The sequence below is a fragment of the Peromyscus californicus genome, unplaced genomic scaffold (genome assembly GCF_007827085.1).
Source record: "Peromyscus californicus insignis strain IS unplaced genomic scaffold, ASM782708v3 Scaffold_15__1_contigs__length_86483966, whole genome shotgun sequence".
Classification (NCBI taxonomy): domain Eukaryota; kingdom Metazoa; phylum Chordata; class Mammalia; order Rodentia; family Cricetidae; genus Peromyscus; species Peromyscus californicus.
This window is the reverse complement of record NW_026294447.1, coordinates 70608802-70618070: the sequence shown is the minus strand read 5'-3', so window position 1 is coordinate 70618070 and position 9269 is coordinate 70608802. Positions and strand designations below refer to the sequence as shown.

At 51.8% G+C, this 9269-nt stretch overlaps 1 long non-coding RNA gene across 1 annotated transcript; it reads right to left on the bottom strand.

Annotated features, from left to right (window-relative positions):
• Nucleotides 1–3795: 3795 nt before the first annotated feature.
• On the bottom strand, nt 3796–7258 carry LOC128110560 (uncharacterized). Its single transcript, XR_008218252.1, has 4 exons — nt 7066–7258; nt 5754–5933; nt 4303–4506; nt 3796–3946 (listed from the first exon to the last, which is right to left on the bottom strand). It is a non-coding gene; the product is annotated as an uncharacterized LOC128110560 (long non-coding RNA).
• Between the last annotated feature and the right edge of the window lie 2011 nt (nt 7259–9269).

The following is a 9269-nucleotide window of genomic DNA, read 5'->3' as shown; positions in this document are numbered from 1 at the left end:
GTCACGTGAGAGCCAGAGTGGCCTGGGGTTGCATTTCATTTCATTCCCGGCCTCTTCCCCCTCACTCTTACTTCAGTATCCATTCTCAGTGTTCTCACCCCATGCCTTGACAGGGCTGAAAAGTCTAGGTGAGGAGCACTTATCTCCCTGCACTGCCCAGGAATCTGGTGCCTCACCATCTCCTCTAGAGATCCTGCCCAGTGGAATGCAAAAATGCCAGGACCTGGGGCTAGAGAGAGAGCTCGATTGATAAAATGTTTGCCATGGAAGCATGAAGGCCTGAGTTCGCTCCCTCGATCCCACATAAAAACCCAGGTGTGGTGGCAAGCACTTATAATCCCAGCCCCGGGAAGACAGACAGGAGCATCCCTAGACCTCAGCAGGCGAGCCCCGGGTCCCGGGGAGAGTCTGAAAAGTCGAGGTGAATGGCACCTGAGAAACAACAGCTGAGGTGGAGGACCTCTGGCCTCTACATTCGTGGGCACACAGGCGCGCACACACACACACACACACACACACACACACACACACACACACACAGATCCCAGGACCCCTCTTCCTTCTCCACCTGGCCAGATTCTCCCCCCTCCTCTTCCCCCTTCAGTCCTTTAGTGGAGGCTCTGAGCTCCCTCCCAGGTATCCTTCCTTTCCTCTGGCTTTGCAATTCTCTCTCCCGTCTGCAGCTGAATGGAGCCCTCTGTGGACCTGTTCTTTCTGAAAAACTGTTATGACAATGGGACCCCTCTCAGCAGGGCCTCAGGGACAGCTCCCCAGAAGCGCATCTCCTGCTGAGGCTCTGCTCAGCATGTAGTGTCACGGCCTCTAGACTTGCAACCGGGGGCAGCCTCACCCCTGTAATACGGGTGATGTTCCCTTCCTCCCCCTCTGCTCTTTGAGAAACTCCCTAATGAGCCGACTGTGGCAACAACCATGGGGACGGAGAATTGCTCAGTGACATTTTCCGAGTATTTCGGAATTTCCTGTGAGAAGGTCCACTGTGTGCTGCAGAGTAGGTGAGAAGGAAAAACAAAGATGGGGTGGAGGAAGCCCCTCATATTGTTAGTGTCTGTTCCGTACCAGGTCAAGATGCCATCTTTCCACAGGTGACTTGAGAGGGTGACCAAATGCCACGCGGGAAGTACTGTTCCCCCACCCACCGTTATTTGGATGAAAGTGAGACAAGCAAGGTTTAATCACTTGCGGAAGATCACACAAGTGTGGAGTGGAAAAAACCAGGACTTGCCGGGCGGCGGTGGCGCACGCCTTTAATCCCAGCACTTGGGAGGCAGATGGATCTGAGTTCGAGGCCAGCCTGGTCTACAATGTTAGTTCCAGGACAGCAAGGGCAGTTACACAGAGAAACCCTGTCTAAAAAAAAAAAAAATAAATAAAAAAAAGGAAGAAGGAAAGAAGGAAGGAAGGAGAGAGAGAGAGAGAGAGAGAGAGAGAGAGAGAGAGAGAGAGAGAGAACCAGGACTTGAGGCCAGGTTGTCTTAATCAGGGTTTCTATTGCTGGGATGAAACACCATGACCAAAAGGCAAGTTGGAGAGGAAAGGGTTTATCCAGCTTACATTTCAGCATTGCTGTCCATCACTGAAGGAAGTCAGGACAGGAACTCAAACAGGGTAGGATCCCGGAAGCAGGGGCTGAGGCAGAGGCCATGGAGGAGAGCTGCTTACTGGCTTGCTTACCATGGCTTCCTCAGTCCACCTTCTTATAGAACCCAGGACCACCAGCCCAGGCATGGCTCCACTCACCATGGGCTGGGCCCTCCCCCATTGATCACTAAATGAGAAAATGCCTCACAGCTGGATCTCAAGGAAGCATTTCTTCAACTGAGGCTGCTTCCTCTTAGGACTCTATAGCTTGTGTCAAGTTGACACGCAAAACCACTTAGTACACAGGTCTTCAGTTTCTTAATAGTTTCAGTTTCTTCATCTAGCTCAGGCTGGTCTTGAACTCACTTTGTAGCCGAAGATAACCTTGAACTCTTAATTCTCCTACTTTCATACCCCAAGTTCTAGGATTACTGCGCAGCACATACCCAGTGTGACTTTTTAAAATGCCATTTTCCCAGTCAGTTATATTTCCTCCCTGCCAATCTTGTAAGAAGCCACTGGAGCTTAGGAGGAGTGGGTCACGTAGCTCATTCCCTGCCAAGTGAGAGCTGGAACCTCCTCCAGTCCTGCAGCCTGGCACATTGTGGCTCCTGGCACCTCAGTCAGGGCTGGCTGAGAGTAGTGGGTCTGGACAATAGGATTCTAGGGAGCAGAGTTATGCCCCTCCCCTGCAGGTGGCCCTTGGGAGAAGTCACCTAGTCTATGCCACGAGGCCAGATTGAAGGAGAGAGCACAGCCCAGAACCGCTCACCGTGAAGCCTCCCACAGTGGTTCACAGTTTTGACAATGGCCCTGGGAGAGATGCTATCAGGAGGCGTATTTAATGGGTTTGGAAATTGCCTAATTTTGTCGCAACAGTCTGAGTGTTGTCCGATGCATGTTAAGTATCTGGGGCTTGAGTGGTCTTAGGAGTAGGTCCAGGGTGCCCAGGGCCTTTCAGAGAGACATGGCATTAGGAGGGCAGGGCAGGGTGCCAAAGAGACTCTAGGTACCCTGAGGCAGGTAGGTCAGGTGCTGGGTCAGTGTCCTGGCCCTCTTTTTCAAAGTGCCACCCCTAGCTGTCTTCCCTCCTGCTTCCTTAGCATCCATCCTGCCTTAACTGTGTGGGGCCCCTCTGCCCACTCTGGCCACAGCCCTTTCTCCTGCCCTCACCTGAGGTCCCTGTGCCAACTCCCCATGTCTTGGGTCCACAAACCACCCGTATCCTGCCCTGAGGAGCAACTGAGGCTCCTTGCATGCCTGATTCTCCCAAGAGCTGCTCTCCCACCCTCCCTGGGCCGCCTGTGAGCTCTCTCCATTCCCCCAAATGGCCCTTCCTCCTCCAGAGACACCGGCCATCCATCAGCGCTCTGCCTCGCTGCTCACATTCGCTTTCCCTGGCTGTCTCCGGCCTGGTTGTTTATTTTCTCCCTGCTTCCTACTCCCTTTCTCCACTTGCTCCCGGCGAGTTCTTGCAGGCTGTTTACCGGGGCTGTCCTGCAGTGGAAGGCAGGAAAGATTCCCCCAAGCAGAATCCTTCCCCACGCCCCAGCCTCCATACCCGTCACCCAGTCACAAAGAAGACTCTCCATTCCCTCTAAAATTTCCCATCCTGGAGGCTAGGGACTATAGTTTCTCTCAGGGGCAGCTGAGGTCATTTCAAGGGTTCATGGTGTTGTAAATGGTTCTGTTGGAACCTCGAAAAGGCCCATTAATCTCTCTAGGCCACACTTTTCTCACTTATAAACGGAGCTGGGGAGACTGAGGGAGGAGGAACCAGCCGGCATTTCCTGAGGATTGGCTGTATGTCAGGGTCCGTCCTTGCCTAGCGCTTTCGGATACGAGTCCATTTAAGCCAGTTCACATGCTTTGTGCTCGGCAAATGCTAGCTGTACAGACAAGCCCAGACAGCTACGATTGCATCTCCCTGGCTCTCCTCCGAGCTCAGACAATAATTAAACGGGCACTTTTGAACTGCTTTGTCAACAAACATTTCCCACATATGTTCTTGTTTTCTTTTCTGAGACAGGGTCCTCTTGCTGTGAAGCTCCAGCTGGCCTAGCACCCTCCATCCTCCTGCCTCAGCTTCCCTAGTGCTGAGATTGCAGGTGTGCACCAGGCCAGCATGCTTTTTATTTTATTATTTTTTTAAGGTTTTATTTTGGATTGTGTGTACATGTGTCTCTCTGTGTGTATACAGACCAGAAGAGGGCGTCAGATCTCCCGGAGCTGCAGGTGATGGGTGGGTTTCATCCACCTGTTACAGCGCTGGGAACCAAACTCAGGTCCTCCGGAAGAGCAGCAAACATTCTTGCTGCTGAGCTGTCTCTCCACCCCACTGGCTGCTCTGTTGTTGGAGACAGGATCCAGTATGTGACTCAGGTTAGCCTTGAACTCGTTACGTGGCCCACACTGACTCAACATTACAATCCTCCTGTCTATGCCTCCAGAATGCTGGGATTACAGTATCACCCACCAAGCCCAGCTTCATCTCATTGATTTACACGGTTTTCTAGGAAGCAAGTCAGGCTCTGGGGAGCTCTGCCTACTTTCCCCATCCTTCAATCTTCTACCGTGGACTGGACAGCGTGCCTGTCCTTCTCATGGTCAGCAGGGGGCATGGACAGTGCGTGTGATTGCCTTTGGATGGCATGGGTGGTCAGTGTCTTGAGGATGGGATGAAATGTCAGGTGGAGAAGTTACCTGCAGCCTCAGGGTAGTTCTCAGGTGTGCCTCAGGATTGTAGAATCACTACTTCTTAGAGGGAAGAGGGCATGGTGGGGACAGCTCCCAGGCTCACTGCTCTCAGAAACTAGCCACGTCAAAATCATCCTGTGTGAGCCAGGAGTGGTGGTGCCAGCCTGTGATCCTGGTACTGGGGAAGTGGAGTCAGATAGTCTGGAGGAGCTAGAATCAGAGGTGTGTGTGTGTCAGCACAACCAGCTACATTGAGCTTCTAAATACGAGGCTCTGAGCTAAAAGGTCTAACAAGAACAGGTTCATTACTGTCCACTGACCTCAGACCTGCAGAATCAGTTACCCGCCAAACCATATTTCCTACTTCGGTCACTCCTCTAGCCCCTCCCAGGAGTAATGGTTTAGGTCTCAGGTAACTAACTCTTCACATTGTCTCTTCTTGGAAAAGAATGTTCTTAGTGTTGTACAAAGAAACTACCAACCAAAGTCAAAGGAACCTGGCAAGGCAATTTCTTGTTGTAAAAAGGGTGTATCATGACCCAAAAAGGGCTAGCAAGCACACCTGGGAAGGAAGTTCACTTCGTTCACAGGTGGTGACTGTGTTTCCCATTGGCTGGAACTTCATCTCACAGTCTGATGTCATTAGCTAATTCATAACCAGCACAATGAAGGGAGGAAGGGAGAGGTCATCAAGTTCTAGGAAACACAGCAGAACTTTCCGTATACAGACAGTATACCAGGTGAGGGAGATTAAAAGATTGCCATAAAGGTTTTACAAGGTGGGGCAGCTTCATGGAACATCATTCCTAGGCTGGCTAGCTACGGATGCCTTCCTACCCCTGCTCCGGTTCTGCCAACCCCAAGGCATTTGCCCCCTCCCTGCTGTCACGAGCTGAGGGTCAGCCCTCAAGGCTACTCTTTCTCTGGCCTTGTATCCCTCAACTAAAGAAGGAGGAAGCTGATCATGGAGGCACACAGTTGTAATCGTAGCTCTTGGGAGGCTGAGGCAGGAGGACTGCAGAAAGTTCAGAGCCAGCCTGGGCTACGTAGTGAGTTCCAGGCTGGCCTGAATTACAGTGTGAGACCACGTCTCAAAAAAAAAAAAAAAAAAAAAAAACCCAACCATTAACACAGAGGAGAAGCGGAGAGGCCCTGAGAGGAAGGAAGGCTGAAGTGGTGAGTTAATTGCGGAAATGGAGATTTATCAGCCTCAGACAGAGAAGCTGAGGGTTCCTGGGTTACACATTTCAAGTCTAGGAAACCCCTTGTTTGGAAAACTATGACCAAAAGCCCCATTCCTCCAAAGACTAAAAAGAGGGTTCAATTTAGTAACGACAGATCCAGGTTAAACAGAGAAGCGTTAAATGCCAGGAGCAACATGAAGTCTGATGAGCAGATTTTAAAAGTAGGCTAGTGTTTTTGCACATAGGAGAAGATTCCTGGGTGGAAGGGCTAACCTGTGATGCTCTAGGGTCTACATGGGCCATTGCTTGGTAGTGCAAACCCAAGGTGAGCCAGGCTCAGAGCCCATCCTTGCACACGCCCAGCAATGGAGTCTGGAGTCTGACTCTGGCAACCCTTGGCATGTGTTCATTCTGGTGTGGCAGTCTGGCTCCTGCTCCCTGATTGCTCCAGACCTGAAAGAAACCAGAGTAGGGTGATGTTAGGAGAGGGGCGAGGAAGGTCACAGGTGGGTGCTGAAAAGAGGAACAGAGAACAATCTTGGTAAAGGACCTGTCGGTGCACCCCCTCTTCGGGAAGTCCCTCTGCTATCCCAGGCTTGCTTAGGGCTCCCCTCTGTGTCTCCACGACACCCTATGTTATCTCACTCCTTAAGTGAGTTCAAGATGATCTAAGGGCTTTCCATCTGGCTTCACTGTGAGCCCTCTGATGGAAAGGAATGCTTTCCTGAACGCCTTTAGCCTTAGCTACTACTCAGGGGCCTGAGGCAGAGGGATTGCTTGAGGCCTGGAGTTTGAGGTCAGCTTGGGCAACAGTTCTCCCTCCCACTCCACCGTGAGTGTACGTACGTATGTAAGTGCTAGAGATTGAACCCAAGGCATTCTACCACTGAGTTACATCCTTGTTTTTCCGAGACATCGTCTTGTCGTGTAGTCCAAGCTGCCCTGGAATTTGCTTAACCCTCCTGCCTCTGCTTCCCGAGTGCTGGTCTTCCTGGCACACACCACTATGCCCAGCTGAAACCCCATCTCTTAAAACCAAACCAAGCTATGCTCTGCTAATGGCTGTCTTTGTGATAGGGTGTGTATCACGGGATAGAGCTGCACACATGGGTCTTTGCCAGCTCACCTAGGGAACACATGTACTGCTTTGGGGGACTTTGTGCTTACACCATCCCCAGAAGGGACCGACAAAGCACAGCCTAACAAAGCTTGGCTTTTTGGAACCACTTGTCAACAAGACACCTGGAGCAATGACCCAGGGAAACCTCAGCCTGGCTCCACTCAGCCATGGCTTAGCAGTGTAATTGGCATGGGGTAGGGTCTAACATTCCTCTCCCCATGCCTCAGTTTCCACATCTACCAAATGGGGGTGATGATCCCACAGATGCACAGGGTTGTCTTGGAAAAATCAATTGAGCTCTTAGGTGCGCAGGCGGTGAAACATCTTGAGAAAGGTCTCTAAGACTTAGACAGAGGTAAGACGTTATTAATAGCCTCATTATTATTCTTACCCAGAATGCCCAGGGAAAAGCAGCATGTGGCAGCCCCAGCCCCCGCACCCCACCCTTCCATACTATTTCTGTACCTGGAAAGCAGGTTCTTGGAGTGTTCTTCCATGTTGTGCCAGTGTGGGGGCAAGAGAGTGAGTACTGGGTAGATGGACCTCCTCAGGCTCTCCAGCCTGCTGCTCCTTGGGGGCTCTCACCAAACCCTTGGTTAGAAAGCATATCTGTCAGGGGTACTTCAGTGTCTGCAGGGTGGTGGGTGGCATCCTGTCAGCCGCGCCATTTGGTACTGGTGAGGTACGGAGGCGGCCCCTCCCCCTGGAAGACCTGGACAAGTCTCTGTTAACTCACATAAACCCCCAGGGCAACCTGAACTGAGCCTCCCCGGGAACCTCTAACCTACCTTCTTTACATCGGCTGGGTTCAGATTCCAGTCAGACCCAGACATACAAGGAAGCTGCTTTCAGTCCTCTGCATTTCTGAGGGAAAGTGAGCAGCCCAAGGTAGCTCATCTCCCTCCTCCCACATTGCCCAAACCCTGCAGCTCCATCATCCCCTGAAGCCCCCCATACCTGGAGATGGAGAGCCACAGCCAGAGGGGAGTACAGCTCATTTTCTCCCCCCTCACACCGCTCATGTTGATGCTGTTAAACTTCCATGTGCTGCTATCCGCCGGCCCATCCAAGAGCAGGGACGAGAAGCAGGTTGCCCAGAGATGGGCAAGGAATCCAGATGGGTATGATCTGATGGTGACCCCATGCTGCCTCAAGGGCTACAGGCAACATCTGGGTTCTATTATGCTCCCCCACACCCCCAGCCCCCCTCAGGTCTGAGTAGTGCAGGCCTCCCAGCAGAGGACCTGACTCCTCCAGCCCTGGGTCTCATCTTCTAGCCTTCCTAAGGAAGCCTGTGAACACCAGCCTGAGGGATGTGGACTTTCATTGTCTGTGGGAATAACTAAAGCCTTGGGTCAGAGAAGCGGTGTGAGCAGAGGGTAAAAAGCCAGAAGAAAAATCTCTGAGGTCAGGGAAGACTAGAATGTGGAATGAGGTGTCGTGGTGAGGCCCTACCAGCCCTACGCAGGTCTCTACCCACTGGAAGAAAAAACAGCAGCAGCCTGTCTCCCGGGAACAGCCCATCATAGAGAAACACAGTAGCTGCTTTGAGAGGGTCTGATTCCCCAACCCCATGCTCTCCCGGTTTGGCTTAGCTCCCCATCCCCACTTGGCCAGACAGGTCTGCCGCTGCCGACTTAAAACGCTGCCCTCAATTCTATCTTTAGCTCCGGCTGCTGGGAGCCTGAGTGACAGGAAGGGTGGGGGCTTGCGCCGGGGTGGGAAAATTTTGCGGTTCCCGGGTTTGCTAGGAAGGTGGTACCGACTTCGAGGGTCAAGGCCTGTGTAATATTCATCGATGCATCTGTGGTCCGCACCGTGGCAGGTCCAGTGCTCCATGGATGCTGGCTGGCTGGCTGGAAGCCCTGAGGAATGGATGAAGGCAAGGTCAACTGGTCCAGAGACCAAGATATGAACCCTAAAGGAAAAGTGCATGATCTTGGGCATGTGACGGCCCTCTCAGCCTCAGTTTCTTCACTTGTAAAAGGAGACCCGTGAAGTGTCTTCTGGTCTACCTCCACTGACAGCACTGATACTTTTATCTCGTATCCTTGCACACCACCCCCACAAACAGGCCATGCTGTTGGTTTGAAATGGAAGAAGGGAAAGTATTGGCCTTGTAGCGATCTCCTACCCCTTCCTTCATTGCTGAGCTATAACCAACCCTGGCTTTTTAATTTCATGTCTTTATTTGGGGACCGGATCTCTAGGCCTGACTGGTTTCAGATTCACTACATAGCTCCCACTGGTCTTGACCTTGTGATCTTCCCGCTTCCGCCACCACACTGACTCCGATCCTGAATGCTGACCTTCTCACAGAGAATGGCACTAGACAAGGCTCCTGTGGGGACGGAGGGGACAACTGCCGGACTAAACATCTGTAAAGGATTCCTTGCGATCTGTGGAAATGTTTGGGTCGTGTGGTTCTCTCTGGGGGCAACTGCAGAGTTACTGTAAATTCTCATGGAAACAGGAGCAGCAGAGATGCCTGGATTATCTCTTTCTCTCTTCTCCCAGAAGTCTCCTCAAAGCAGAGAGAATTCTTTGAGGAGAACGCTTCCAATGATCAGCTTTGGCCCTAGAGGCACATTATAGTTGTCTTACACTTTTCTCATGAATGTGATTTCCTTTTAGAAACTCGAGTGTCTCCTACTCTGCCCTTCAGTCTA